General features: G+C 38.9%; 2 protein-coding genes across 2 annotated transcripts in view; both read right to left on the reverse strand.

Annotated features, from left to right (window-relative positions):
• The window catches only part of LOC137045729 (synapse differentiation-inducing gene protein 1), a 73,623-nt gene extending 62,333 nt beyond the window's left edge, over positions 1–11,290 (reverse strand). The window contains exon 1 of the mRNA XM_067422616.1: positions 11,151–11,290. The gene's annotated coding sequence lies outside the window, so the exon portion shown is untranslated. The remainder of the gene's footprint in view (positions 1–11,150) is intronic.
• si:zfos-1056e6.1 (uncharacterized protein LOC107988029 homolog) overlaps positions 1–14,663 on the reverse strand; it is a 249,763-nt gene that overhangs the window by 173,251 nt on the left and 61,849 nt on the right. The window lies entirely within an intron of this gene.

Consider the following 14,663-nt stretch of genomic DNA (forward strand, 5'->3'; position numbering starts at 1 on the left):
TCTGGATGTAGTCTGACAAAAACATGATTTTCTCAGCTTTTTATTCAAAATGTTGCTTTTTTATTAAATGTCCCCTTATTCAAGTGTAATAAAAAAAAGGAAATGCACCATGAAGCTAGAGTATTTTTTTGTTTTGTTTAAAAGAACAAAATTTCACTGGCTGGCAACTTTTTAAAAAAGCAACTTTTTTTTGCATAGCGTAGCTCCACCCCACTCTGTGGGTATATAATGAAGTACGCTGGAGACTGAACTCCCAGACGTTCCAGCGGTACAGAGGAAGTGGCAGAGAGACGTAACATCAATCTAATCAAACCACTCAGCACTCACTCTTCCAGTGCCCTGCGCAAGTGTGAGCTCCCTGTCATAAGACTAGCATGGATGAAGGACTCCACTTAACACAGGAATACCAAGGTATACTGGGAAGCATATCCTACGTGGAAAAATGCAACACAATGCCTGCCCGAAGGGAGGACTAAAGAATACACATATGGCCCACGTGTGGGCTGCGGAAGGAGCACCCTGGAGTATCCAACCGCAGGTGAAATCTTTCAACCCCAGGAGAAGCAAAATGTCTTGCCAAGGGAAGACGTGCTCTGAGAGACTGGGTTGCCCAACCATGCACATGGATGCACCTAGCCTAGCACAAGGGCTGACCATGTACTCTGTTGTCGGCATCAAAAGTGCTGTAGGAACTCAGGGCTTACTGAGAAACTCACCTGAGTAAATACACACATGCATCTAGTCCAAGGAGTGGAATGGCTTAGCAATAGGGATGTCGAAATTAATCGTTTCTTCGATGCAGACGAGGTCAATTCAGTATCGGTTCAGTAATAGACCATAACCGATTATAATGTTACTGACATCACGTATAATAATAATAATAATAATTTGTTCGATTTATATAACGCTTTTCAAGGCACTCAAAGCGCTTTACATTGAAGGGGGAATCTCCTCAGCCACCACCAATGTGCAGCATCCACCTGGATGATGCGACAGCAGCCATGTTGCGCCAGAACGCTCACCACACACCAGCTGATTGGTGGAGAGGAGACCGAGTGATGAAGCCAATCAGGATGTGGGGATTATTAGGAGGCCATGATGGACAGAGGCCAATGGGCAAATTTGGCCAAGATGCCGGGGTTACACCCCTACTCTTTTTATCGAAGGACATCCTGGGATTTTTAATGACCACAGAGAGTCAGGACCTCGGTTTAACGTCTCATCCGAAGGACGGTGCTCTTTGTCAGTATAGTGTCCCCATCACTATACTGGGGTGTTAGGACCCACACAGACCACAGGGTGAGCGCCCCCTGCTGGCCTCACTAACACCTCTACCAGCAGCTACCTGGTTTTCCCATTTGGTCTCTAATCCAGGTACTGACCAGGCTCAGCCCTGCTTAGCTTCAGTGGGAAACCAGTCTTGGGCTACAGGGTGATATGGCTGCTGGTTATTAATATTAATAATTAATAATTAATAATGTTATTTGTCACGTGCGTGCTTTGTCACGGTAGCAATGGCAGAGGGAGGCAAGATGTGAATGAGAGTAATTCAAAATGCTCCAACTGCTTTAAAAGCCGACATCCGGGCACATTTCAGCTTTAATAAACAACCTGGAGCCTGTGTGGAAATCAAAGCTATGATTTATCAAAACGATTTCATTTGGGATTCTCACAAATATATATATCTCTGCAAAACGGATATAAATGTAATACTGTCATTGAAACTCCGTAAATTTAAATTGTTTCACACTTCAGGCATCATCTCTGCTGGTGCTCATCTCGTCCTGCCTCTTCTGCTATTAATGCACTATACAAGAACCATCTAAAATTCTTTGAACAATCATACTACTAAAACTAAATGTGATCTGGTTTAAATTATGTTTGCGCTTTCACTATAAGGATTGCTGCTTTAAATGTTGTTTGACTAATTCTATGTTTACTCACTTATACTCATAAACTCACGTTGTTTCCGTGCATCACACAATCATCGGAACGTCAGTGTTTACTACAGTATGTGCATCGCTGTAAATCTGTTCATCATAAACCATCTTTGTCACTTCAGAAGACTTGGATTTGAATTAGACACTCAATTGTTTATTTTTACGATATAAGTATATATATACATTCAGTAGTGCCCCGAAACCCCTAGAGAGCAAGGCATGCCCTGAACATAGTTCAAAGGCGTGCAACCTCTGCTTGGAGAGAGAGCCTTCCCTTTCTGCTGCCCTCTGTAACAGACAAGTGGACTAAGACAATGAAGCGGGCAGTCTAGCCATCAGCTGGCCACCGGGGCAGTCAATGGCCTCAGTCTGCTTCTGGGCAGCACCAGTCTCGTCTCACCATGGCGGAGTGACGGGAGTATAAAAGGAGGAGCAAAGACAGTGGAAGACGAGAGAGGACCAGGCCTGGACTTTATGTTGAGTTTTGTTATGTGTGTGCATAAACGGTTTACTTTCGTTTTGTTTATTTATTTGATTAAAGTTGTTGAACGGTCGCCGGTTCCCACCTCCTTCATTCCCATTTCTACAAAACTTTATTACATCTTCAATACCAACTTTCTTTTGTTTTTGTTCCTCTGGAATTTCAAAGGACCCTTGTATTGTTGTTTCTCAGTCATGTGAATGTTGGTTGCTCTCATAAAATGCATGTTTAGGCCATCAATTTGCAGATGGATTTGCTCTGAATCACTGCATTATCTAAAACCCTACAGCCAGGTTTCCGAATACACAAACTTTATTTTCTGCTAAGTTCAGCAGTGTACCGAATAAAAGTGGTGTCCATTGCTGGGGGCACCTAATGGGAGCAAAGCATCCTAATCTGATTGAGTCTTCCATGAGCACAGAAAAATCCATCACACCATCAGCAGTGTCCTGTAAGCATTTAGATGCGTCGGTGGTCCTGTAAAGTAGGAACTCTAATACCTGATCTCAGCACTTTGTCCCTCAGATTTTACACTGCTTACAGTGTTTTAGATGTGCTAAAGAGCACTGGATACCTTCCAAGGAAACATACATCAGTTTAACAGTGCTAGTGTGAAAATATCAATAACACATTAAAGACTCCAGGAATAAAACACTAAACACTAGTGATAGACCGATATATCGGCCAGGCAATTTAATCGTACAATATTTAGCTGTTTTCAGACAGAACTGTTTTTTCTTCTCAGATTTGTCAAACATTTTGTACTACTGTATCAAATGCATAATTCAAACGAGCCATGTTAGTCTGGTATAAGCCTATCAGAGGTATAATTCTAAAACTTAGGGCCAGATTTACTAACAGCTTGCTTCAGTGCAAACACTGTTTTGGCATTAAAGGGGTCATATAATGGTACATGCACTTTTAGTTGTTTGTAGGGAAATGTGTGTTGGCAGCGCCCTTACACAACCATCCTGAAATGATAAAACTCCATCCAGTGTTTTTTTAAATCTCCTCTTGTTTTCCCCTTTCTTAAATCAAGCCATTAGACTGTGTGACATCACACACGCCCCTCCCACGATTGTTGATTGACAGCAAAGTTTCAACTCAGAACCGCCGTGAGCGAGCCCTCTTATTATCATTGTCCGCCATTGTTTTGTTGTTCTGTTCTTGGGTGTAATAACGAACACAGCAGTCATTTTGATGTTCCCAAATCCGAACCGCTGAAGACGCAGTGGCTAAGTTTTGCTTTCAAAGGAAATATTCCCCCCCGATCAACGTCAATGCTTTCATGTTTGCGTGAATCACTTCTCACCAGACTGCTTTATAACCGAAGGTCAGTATAAAGCAGGTTTGGTTTAGAAGTTGCTCCTGAGAAAAGGATCGGTACCAATTATTCGTGTTCCTGCTGCACCTCCAGAAGAAGTGAGTGTAACGTTTTATTAACCTTTATATTAATCTTTGCAAATCGCTTGCACACTTCACAATGAATGCGGCTAAAGTTTACCGGGTAAGTTAACCTACATTACAGCATGCTTTCTATGTATGACGTTCTCAATATAATTCATAATCCCACGTTTATAATGAACAACGTATAATGGTTATTGTGTTATTACAAACTGTGTACGCTGGTGATAAAGTTAACATGGTAACACTACACTAAGCATACTTTTGTAGATGTTTCATAACGGTGTCTGTTGCTGTCACAAAAAAAATTGTGTTGTAACAGTTATTACACTGCATAGATAACATTACGCATCACTGACAAGCCTACATTTACCGAAAGAAAGTTTTTATTGGCATTAGCTGTAACATCAGTCTGTCAATGAACTAACGCATACATCAGCAAATCACATCACAAGTCAAACCCCCACAGAACAGAGGGGCGGGGCGAGCAAGGCTCATTAGCATTTAAAGCTGTATGCTCTGAAATGGCTTGCTGAAAACGGAGCGGTTTTTGACCAGGTAAAATTTGTGTTTTCTTACAATACTAATGAGAATTTTTAATTAAAGTATATTACAAAGTTTTCATTTAGACACTAAAGAATCATATTAACTTGTACAAAAATGGCATTATATGACCCCTTTAAAAACTACTGTCAGGATTTACTAAAGACACGCAGTGAAAAAATTTGCAGTGAAAAGGCGTGGACAGTTATTTTTGCATTATTTTTATTCTTGCATATGCATTTGTAGAAGTTTTTCTTTCAGATGCAAAATTTATGGGAGGAGAGTATTTAAATGAATAATGAATGGTGATTTACAAAGGTTTCCCCATGTCAATGTACTGGTATTTGTGCCATTATTTAACGCCCCCAAAAAAGTATGTCTTAAGCCAGATGCTAATTTGTGCTGCACTTGGTAGATTATGTTGGTCATTATGGAAATTATCGGTCCTTTAATTTGCACGTCATCAGTGGATAACGCATAGAACTTTCCACTCCCATCAGCGCTTTTTCGGAATTGCACTCTCATGATAATTTGTCCTGTTTAGTAAATCTGGCCCTTAGACTTTCAAAAAAAAAAAAAGATTGACCAACAAAATTCATAAGGTACATAGACTTTTGAACAGATATGAGAAACAGGTTTCTGAAAATGAATCAATTGTAAATCGATTCCAAAACCAATTTATTCTTGATTGATTTGGGTAATGATCATGTTCCTTTAATCTTTAAAAGAACATAGAAGCCAATTACACGTTTGATATACTGTCTGAAAAGGAATAATGAGAAACACCAAAGCACTAACAGACGTTTTCCGGGATTTTCGGGCGGAGATTGGTAGCCTGGCTCCGCCCTCCTACATACCTCCGCTCAATTTTCATTTTCCTTCAGTACGTCGTCTGGGTTTGCGGTACAAAGGATATGCATCAACATCCCTTTCCCGCCGGAACACTCCTCAGCCGGGGCTGGGTGGCAGAAGAACCGCAACGCGAGTTGAACAAACGATTATCAGTTTAAACTAAAGGTTGGGCTCGATATAGGCCATGTCCCAAATGGCACCCTAAACCCTCATGGTCTTCCTCTGAGTCCGCACTTTCACGACGTAATGGCGCTTTGACTGCCGGGTAGAAGTCCTTTGCGTAGCTCGGAAACTTGCGGGCTCAGCAGAAGTGCGCATCGAGGGCGCATAGCAGCCGCAAAGTGCACATGAAGATGCCATTTAGGACAGGAACACAGTGTTCCTTCCAACTTACCAAAGATTCAGTGTAGGGCTGTCCTCGACTAAGGATTTAGACAATCGAATCAGAATTGTCGAATCTCTCTATGGTCGACCGATAGTCGAATCATCTGTGTGTGTGTGAATGGGTTGGGAGGGGCACGACACTGTCAGCAGAAAGGTAAAACTATTTTTATTTTCCTTTACACACTGCACACAGCAACAACTTTTATTAAAAAAGCGACCAAAACTGCCTGCCAACTGAGAGACAAACTGACAATGGCTTTCTTATTTAGGTTTAAATAGCCTAAAAGGTAAGGTGGTGGATAAACATTCATAAACCGTTTTCTCATAACATGTTAAAGCCGCGATCGAAATACAGAACATCACACAAATATATAAAAGAACATTTTGATAAATAAACTTAAAAAAATACCTGCCTAGAGAGGAAAAGAACACTGAGTGCGTTTACATGCACGTTCTGAAGCCGATTGTGCCTAAAGCGGGTGAAGACGTACGCGAAGCTCAGCCCCGCACGCCTCAGGATCTCACTCACACCGCCACCTGACGCGCACATTATATACACGTGAGCTCAATTTTGAATTGACTGACAGATGAGCTGCACGAAAGCGCTCTGTGGTGCGGCAGGATTTTAAACAGCTTCCTGTGGCTGCGGACAGGCACTGAATGCTGCCGCCGGTGTGTGTACACTCATTGACCGTGTAATAATTTTAAAGGCGCGGTGCTAAGCTCAGCGCCCTTAAAGGGGTCGCACACCGATGCTCAGCTCAACGCCGCGACACGTCTTTAAAATATTGAGCACCCCCATATTGCCAAAATGGTATAATCCTCGTTTCATAACACCCGCGAAGATTCGACCGTGAGATTGGTGGTCGAATCAGGCTCCGCATATCGATGCATCGAATCTTCGACTATTCGGGGTCACCCCTAATAAATAATAATTATATTGCTCCTTTATAATCGCTAAAAGCTGTCACTTATTAAATATAAATGCAATCTCACAAAGTTCCGCAAATCAGTGAAGCTGGTATACAATGAATCTCTTATTTTCACAATGTCTGCACTTACAGAGACGTGTATGTTAACTGAACTCAGTACACTGAAACACTCGAGTGGTTAGTGGATTCCAAATTTAACACCTGTGATTGGCCAACTGCGTTGTAGAAGTCTACAAACATGTCTGTGATCGGCTACATTACCCACTGAAACGAAAACACATTGGAAATATAATCATTTGACGAGTGCAAATACAGATACACACTGGATCTTTTGCTAGCTCCTTTTCGCTAATAATACACTATTATTACAGAGGATTACAGATCATAGACAAGCAGTTATGGGCAGCTTTTCCCTCTAAAAGCAGAAGCAACAGCAGGTGGCAGTGGTTTAAATTACACACTATTATCAAGTCTGTCTCAAGCTCAGAACAGCGATGTCCATGAGAGCTGTGTAATAAAAAATTTTAACGCAATAGTGCTGTATCCTTTTTTTCCGTCATCTTTTGGCTATATCGTTACATTATATGACCGCTCTTATTCATGCAAATGCTTTCAAACCACTTAACACAACAAGTCAAAAGAGAACAAATAGAAAGTCACACACTGCTCTTGACTGAATAACATTTGTAGCTTTAATAATGAATAATCTATATTTATAATTTATGCATTGAAGACTGTGAAGTGTTTGATAACTTTTATTATTGCACGGCTCTGTGAAATACTTGATTCTGATTGGTCCATCGCGCATTCGAGCGGTATGTTATTTCCAGATAACAACCGCTCATCCGGGTACTATGAGTTATCTTGACCGGTAGGGCTGGGCGATATGGCCAAAATTTCATATCCCGATATAGCTCATTTGATATCCCGATAAAGATATACATAACGATATAGCAACCTTTCTATTAATTCAGTTTATGAATAGTCTATACAAAATTGCAATGTGGAAATGCAGTTTGAAATGATATACAAAACAAATAAAGGTAGTATGGACTACATTTTTATTTTATGTAGAACCTTTTTTTAAAGCAAGACTGTTGGTAAAGTTAACACCTGCCTAGGGATGTTAACCGATGAACGTTTGACCGATGGCTGACCGTATCAACGTTAACCGATCAAAGTTGTCGGTTAAAATAAATAAAAAAGTGATCTCTAAATTAGGCTATTATAGACAGTGGACTAAACGCTACTACAGTTGGCCGTCTCATTCCAAAATCTTTTTGTGTGATTGAACATATCCCTCGCACTCAATTTTTCATAACTTGCCTGTTTGTACTTAATAAACCAATAAAAACATTTGGCGCGAGGTCACAGCGTTTGGGTTTGCGCGCTCACAAGGTTTGCAAAAAGTAAACACTCGAGGTTAGAGCCAGAGCAGACGACAGTATGAAGCGTGCATTTCGCTTAAGATGGGCTTACATTTGGAAATATATTACATCTTCATTTCAGTGGTAACACATAAGGTGTTGATCGTCTTTCTTTATTATTGTTAGCAGTAACGTTACCTCAAACTAAAGCGGCGTCTATTCGGAGCTGTCATTTTCTTAAATGAGCCGCGGCAATGATTCAAATGAGCTTCTAAGGCTGGACAAACGCCTTTATTTTCAACGCGATCACCTTGTACCCAAACCATTTCGAAACTAAGGAGCCATTTGTCCTCTGATTACAAACAAGCTCCTCTGCGGCGCGTTTGCGGGACTCGTGTTTCGCGCTGTGGGGGATTTTAAAAAAGTGACGTGAGTGGAAGGGAGGCTGCAGCGCGTGTGTGTGTGAGTAAGAGAGGGAGAGAGAGACAGAGGGAGCGCGTTTATGTATTGCATGGGCATGCCATGGCGTGAGGTGCATCTTGACATAAAATTCTGCCATAAACGCCTTATCGTGGCGTAAGCGATAGAGCCTTATATAAAACGATAGACATTTTCTATCGTCCAGACGATATATTTCGTCATATCGCCCAGCCCTATTGACCGGTACTACTTTCTTGCTTTAACGCTGGCGCCATCTTGTGGCTGTTAAATAATTAAACAGCCAGGGCTACAACAGAAGACTTCAAGGCGGGTTTCCTTTATAAAGTTTTAAATATGGATATTTTTCTTACACAAACGCATCGATTTGAATCAGAAGGCTCTCTTAACCCATCAGAGCCGTGTGGAGCACGTTATTTGACGGACAGCTGCATTTTTTATGGACTTCAAAAACAGCTACAACTACTGCTGGGATTAACGTTAGCCTGGACTTTTTAAATATAACTCCGATTGTATTTGTCTGAAAGAAGAATGTCATATACACCTATAATGACTTGAGGGTGAGTAAATCATAGGCTTGGTTTCATTTTTGGGTGAACTAACCCTTTCAGCATTCATTTTCAACATTTAGCAGTAATAGATAAAGGCTTAAAGCAGTTTGGAACTGATTTTCTTTGCGGAAGCTTTGCGTATGAGCTAATAAAATATTTAATCTCAAGACAATATTTTGTGTCTAATTTATTTGAGACTAGTAGCCGTGTAATAAGCGGGATAATGTACACCCGGCCGGTTGTTATCGCAGAATAAACCTCTTCAGAGTGATGCAAGATCCTGATCACTCGGTCGGGGTTTATTCTGCGATAACAACCGGATACTTACATTTCTGTATATTTCCCTTTAAGACCTGAAAATCTTAAAGCACTGTTTACACGGTTACATTGGTCAAAAACAATGAAAACAATACTTTTTTGTGTGTATTTTGACAGGGCAAGTAAAAATCTAAACCAGTCTGACTGGGACAATAGAACAAATTGAGCGCTAATATATTGGTCACAGGAAAATGTGATATTTATTATAATGGGTTTATGTCAAGAATGTTTTAAGTTCACATAAATTAAAAGTTATTTCATTTAAAGCCTAATAAATCTTCAAATTGATAGCTTTCACATATACTGTAATGCTGAATGCTATAATGGCTAAGACTGAGAAAATCAGCTATTTTGGTATCATGTTGTGGGGGTAAGCAGATAAATATCAAATTTTCATTTTTGGGTGAACTATCCCATTCAAGAAGTGACTGAGAAACATAATTGTATAGAAAATATACTGTACAATGTCTTTTTTCCATTATTGATAAAGGTCCTTACTGAAAGTGTTCAGTCATTTTAAATGTTTTGAAATATGAGTTTAACATCCAGTTGGTATGTTGACACTAACAGATGTCCATTTAATATTATGGTTAACCCTTGACCACAGCATGTATATGTTGAAATGTATTGACTGGATTAAGGGTATTCCTGAAATGAGACAATAAAAACACAATAGTTTTATTGTACACAATGTCTTAATCTCTGAGGTGGATATATTATTTTTATACTGACCCTGTCCATTTTTACTATCAAATAACCAAAATGTCAGCTTTATGTAATGCAACGAGATTTCTTTATTTTATGAGTACATTCTACTGGCATTCTGTTGACAAATACACCATTGGTGAAATAGCGAAGTAGTACAACATTTTACTATTTGCATTAGAAATAAGTTACTTTAAAAAACACAAACAAATTTGAAAAAACAAAGTAGATCCCACTTGATATTTGTAATATGGAATTGAAAAGAAATAAGTTGGATTCAATCAAAAATACATATTTAGAACCCGTAAAGTTATGTAGATCACACACAAAAAAAATGACTAGAGAAATGCCAAACCTAAGTTTACTTTATGTGCAAATTATGTTTAACAGATTAAAATTAAAAATTAAGTGGTTTGTACAAATACTAGTCTTGTTTGATCTACAAAATAAAATGATGCAAAATCATCATATTTTTAAGTAAATCAAGCATAATTTTGATCAGTGTAGTTATTCATAAAAATATGTATTTTATATAGGATACTGTGTTTATGTTGTTTCTTCATTAATTTGGAGATTAAATGTAAAATTAATAAAATAATTTTTAAAAATTAATTGCGATTAATTACCGAAAATTGTTCGATTAATAACTTTTTTTATTTATTATTGTTGTTGTTTGGATTTGAACTATTTTTTTCTTAAAAGGTTAGCCTTATCAGTAGCCTAATTCAGTTTCATTTCAAAACTAGCCTACTAAATCATGTTCTCGGACCAAAACATTAATCCTAAGCAAATTTGCATATTTTCGGAAGAGGTTTTGGACTGCAATTGTGAACATTCAAAGCAAACAAAAACAGATCTGCGCGCGACACAAAACCACGATGATTTGTAAATGCCATATAACCAACATAACTGACCACATAAATGCAAGTTTAATTATTTAATGAGTGATCCTCCTCCGTCATCTCTCATTATGATTAGGCTAAGGACTGTAGCAGATCAAAATACACGAGAGTCATATATTTTCATCTGCTAGTCATTAATCAATCAACCTGCGCATCAAGTGATCTCTGGGTAAAATGCACCAGTGGAAGAATGAGATCAAGGGTGAATTGAGACAAACGACAGGCATGGAAAGGTTTCTGTTGCCAGGCTTCAGAAAGCCTGTGATGCACTGATGTCATCTTGGTGCAATCATTCATTTGCTGTACAAGTTCGTGATCAGACTGGTAACTTACCTTCCAAGGTGAGCTGGTGTAGCAGTCAGTAAATGTTCATCTGTGCCACCAATAATCTCTGCTGAAATGCTCGTGTAATATATCCTTTCAGAATGTAATTGTCGGAGCAGAGTGTTAAATTAAAGTCCAAAGTGTCCAGTTTTTGTCCCCGCTTCGAGAAGTCATCTATCAAGAATGTCGAGGGGAATCACCAGCAAAAACCTTTCATGCGGACACGATGTCGATTATACTGCATCTTGCCAGTCGTTTTAATACGACTGCGGTAAGACTATTAAAAAGCGAAACGACACGTTGAGACTGTTGATGTCCGTGCACTATAATGCATTTGCTTTCTCCTCATCTGCGGTCTTTATATGGAAGAGCTCGAGTTCCCCTGGGTCCTAAAGAGCGCACATGACAGGAGTCAGAGCAGAGACACCAGTTGTATTCAAATTGAACCTCGGTAAAATTTATATTGTATGGCTATTATTAAGATAGTGACAGCTAGATTGTGTTGTTATGGCAACAGTTACAGCAAGTAGCCTATTTAAACTATTTCATTAAAGTGTGGTGAAAAGTTTTTAATGTCATTTATATGTTTGTGTGGTGTTTTTAATATGCTTAAAGACAAGCCTTGTGCAAGTTCATAAGACACCATTGCTGGGTATTATTTTCTCTTTAAGGCTACGTTTACACTATTTTCATAAACTGACCTCTCCAGTTGAAATGTGCAAAAATAACTGTGCACACATGTCAGTTTTCAGAAAAGTGTTCATTTCATAGACTGTAAAAAAATATGGACGTAGTGTCCGTGACGTCACCCGTAGGATTCCGATAAGCCGTTCTGAAGCTTAAAGTAGGGGTGAGCTGGACGCCGCCATCTTGTGAGCGAGTCATCGCGTGTCACTCCCGGATAACAGAAAATGGGCAAAAAGGCGGGATATGGGCTGAGCTTAGGTGACCCAATGACTATAGACGGCGGATAAATGGCCACTTGTAACCACGCCCTTAATTATGCAGAATTTTAAGGCTTTATATAACGTAAACGAATGAGTTGTCATGAAGGGCAAAATTAGCCTTATAGGCAAAAAACACAATTTGTACCAGGCTGTAAACATGTTTTTTTCTGCTGTAAAGTTGAGAATTTTAACATGGGGCTCAATGAGATTCTGCTCCTTCTGGAGGCTGCCTCTAGTGGCCAGTTGAGGAATTGCAGTTTACATTACTTCCGTATTGGCTTCAAGAGAGATCACGGGAGGTTGCCGCTTGGTTCATTGACACGTACTCGTGTATAGGCTATATACCGCAAAGAGCATACCAAACCTGTAGGTGGCGGTGTAACGAGAAGCTCAAGCCTAAGTAAGCCAATCAGGCGGTGCTGGCGGTGACGCGGACTGGTTCTTCATGTTGGAGGGAGAAGTTATTGCAAAATTGCTGACCTCCAAGCACTCATTCGTCTGTGCTCCTTGACATAATGGAGCAGCTGTATTTGCAAATGCCAACACACGAGAAGAGTTTGCACCAACATAAAATGCGACTGCTACTCTGAACGCTTCCATGATCACATGTAAACATCGGACGCACGTTTGACGTCTACTGTGACGCTTGGCTGCCTAAACAGCCGTTAGTCTCAGTTTACATACAAACGTGCAAACGAAGATTTTCGAAATCTCCACTCTGGCCGGAGTTTTTAGAAAGACTCGTTTTGAGAGGCGAATTCTCCATTTGTAAACGAAGGCCGCAAACGAAGAGAAATGTCTTAAAATAACCATGTACGTGTAAATGGGGCCTAAAACTGCAGTGAACCAAAACGCAGTTTAAAATTGCTGGTGTTTCTGACATCACAAACTACCTTGTAACCAATCAGATCAATGTGTGAGCGGGCTTTAGCATATCATTAAAGGAACATGCCACTATTTTTGGAAAATAGGCTCATTTTCCAACTCCCCTGGAGTTAAACAGTTGAGTTTTACCATTTTCAAATCCATTCAGCTAATCTCCTGGTCAGGCGGTAGCACTTTTAGCATAGCTTAGCATAGATCATTGAATCTGATTAGACCGTTAGCATCTCGCTCATAAAATGACCAAAGATTTTCAATATTTTTCCTATTTAAAACTCTTCTGTAGTCACATCGTGTACTAAGACCGACGGAAAATAAAAAGTTGCTATTTTCTAGACAGATATAGCTGAACTATTCCTGTGTAATAAGGAACTTGATATAATATATATAGCCTACCAATATAGTACTTGAAATATATTGTTAATACATGGAATAATATATTGATGTACTATACTATATATTATATATTCATGTAACATATTGCAAAATATACAAATGATAGATGCTTTCAATATATTGCAGTACATTGGAAAATATAAATATTAAATCCCATATATGTGAATATATTGCCTAATGTATTACATTATATTTTTTCATGCAATATATTTTTGTTTCGTAAGGGATGAGTGCAGCGGCGCAATGATATACACAGTGCCTGAAAATAGGCTATCTTCCGTCGACATAACCAACGTCACAACATGCTAGCGCCTTGACACCATGCTGACATTTGTGAGAGACGAAGATATTTACTTTGGTGCAGATCCTGAACCGTATCTATTTGAACCAGAATACACTGAAAATTATGTTGTCACATTGGTTATGTTGATGAAAGTTTGCCTATTTTCAGGCACTGCATAATATCATTGCAAAGCTTTAAATAGGAAGACTATCGAAACTCTTTGGTCATTTTTTTGAGCGAGAGGCTAATGGTCTAATCAGATTCAATGATCTATGCTAAAAGTGCTACCACCAGACCCGGAGGTCAGCTGAATAGATTTAAAAACGGTAAACCCAACTGCTTAACTCTAGTGGAGTTGGAAAATGAACGTTTTTAAAAACAGTGGCGTGTTCCTTTAACTGCTGTAAAGCAGTGGAGTCTCAAGGAGTTATCTGGGTATATATTTCTGTTGATATGATTTTTTTTGTGTGTAAATTTAGCAATATAACAGGTGAATTATGTATATGATGTAGCCTATATTATGACGAATATGCCTTTCTCCACTGATAATTTAAGCTGTTCAAAGTATTTAAGGATGCTGAATTTCAGAAGGCAGTGTCTGAGATGGAGAACAGGAACATGGTATGTGTTAATGAGTTGATACAATGAAGGAAATTTGTTTAATAAATAGAAACTCAAAATATTATTGTATCTGAAAAAAGAATGATAAATCATGAAACTAGCACTATTTGGCATGTTTCAGTGCGTCATCAGAAATAAAACACACACAATTACCCAATATGCTTACAAAATCTTTTAATATAGGTTGTTGAATCTCAAAATGTTCATTGTATTAGACCAATTTTAATTTCAATGAAGTCAATTTTAAGGCAAACAGGTAACTTTTCTAAATATTTTTTTTTCACAGTGAAGGGTGTAGAGTTACATTCAAGCTATTTTAAGACATGAAGATTTAAACATGTTATTTTGGTGATCAAATATGAGTTAAGGGATAAAAATTATTGACTACAAAGG

The sequence above is a fragment of the Pseudorasbora parva genome, chromosome 17 (assembly GCF_024679245.1).
Source record: "Pseudorasbora parva isolate DD20220531a chromosome 17, ASM2467924v1, whole genome shotgun sequence".
NCBI classification, from domain to species: domain Eukaryota; kingdom Metazoa; phylum Chordata; class Actinopteri; order Cypriniformes; family Gobionidae; genus Pseudorasbora; species Pseudorasbora parva.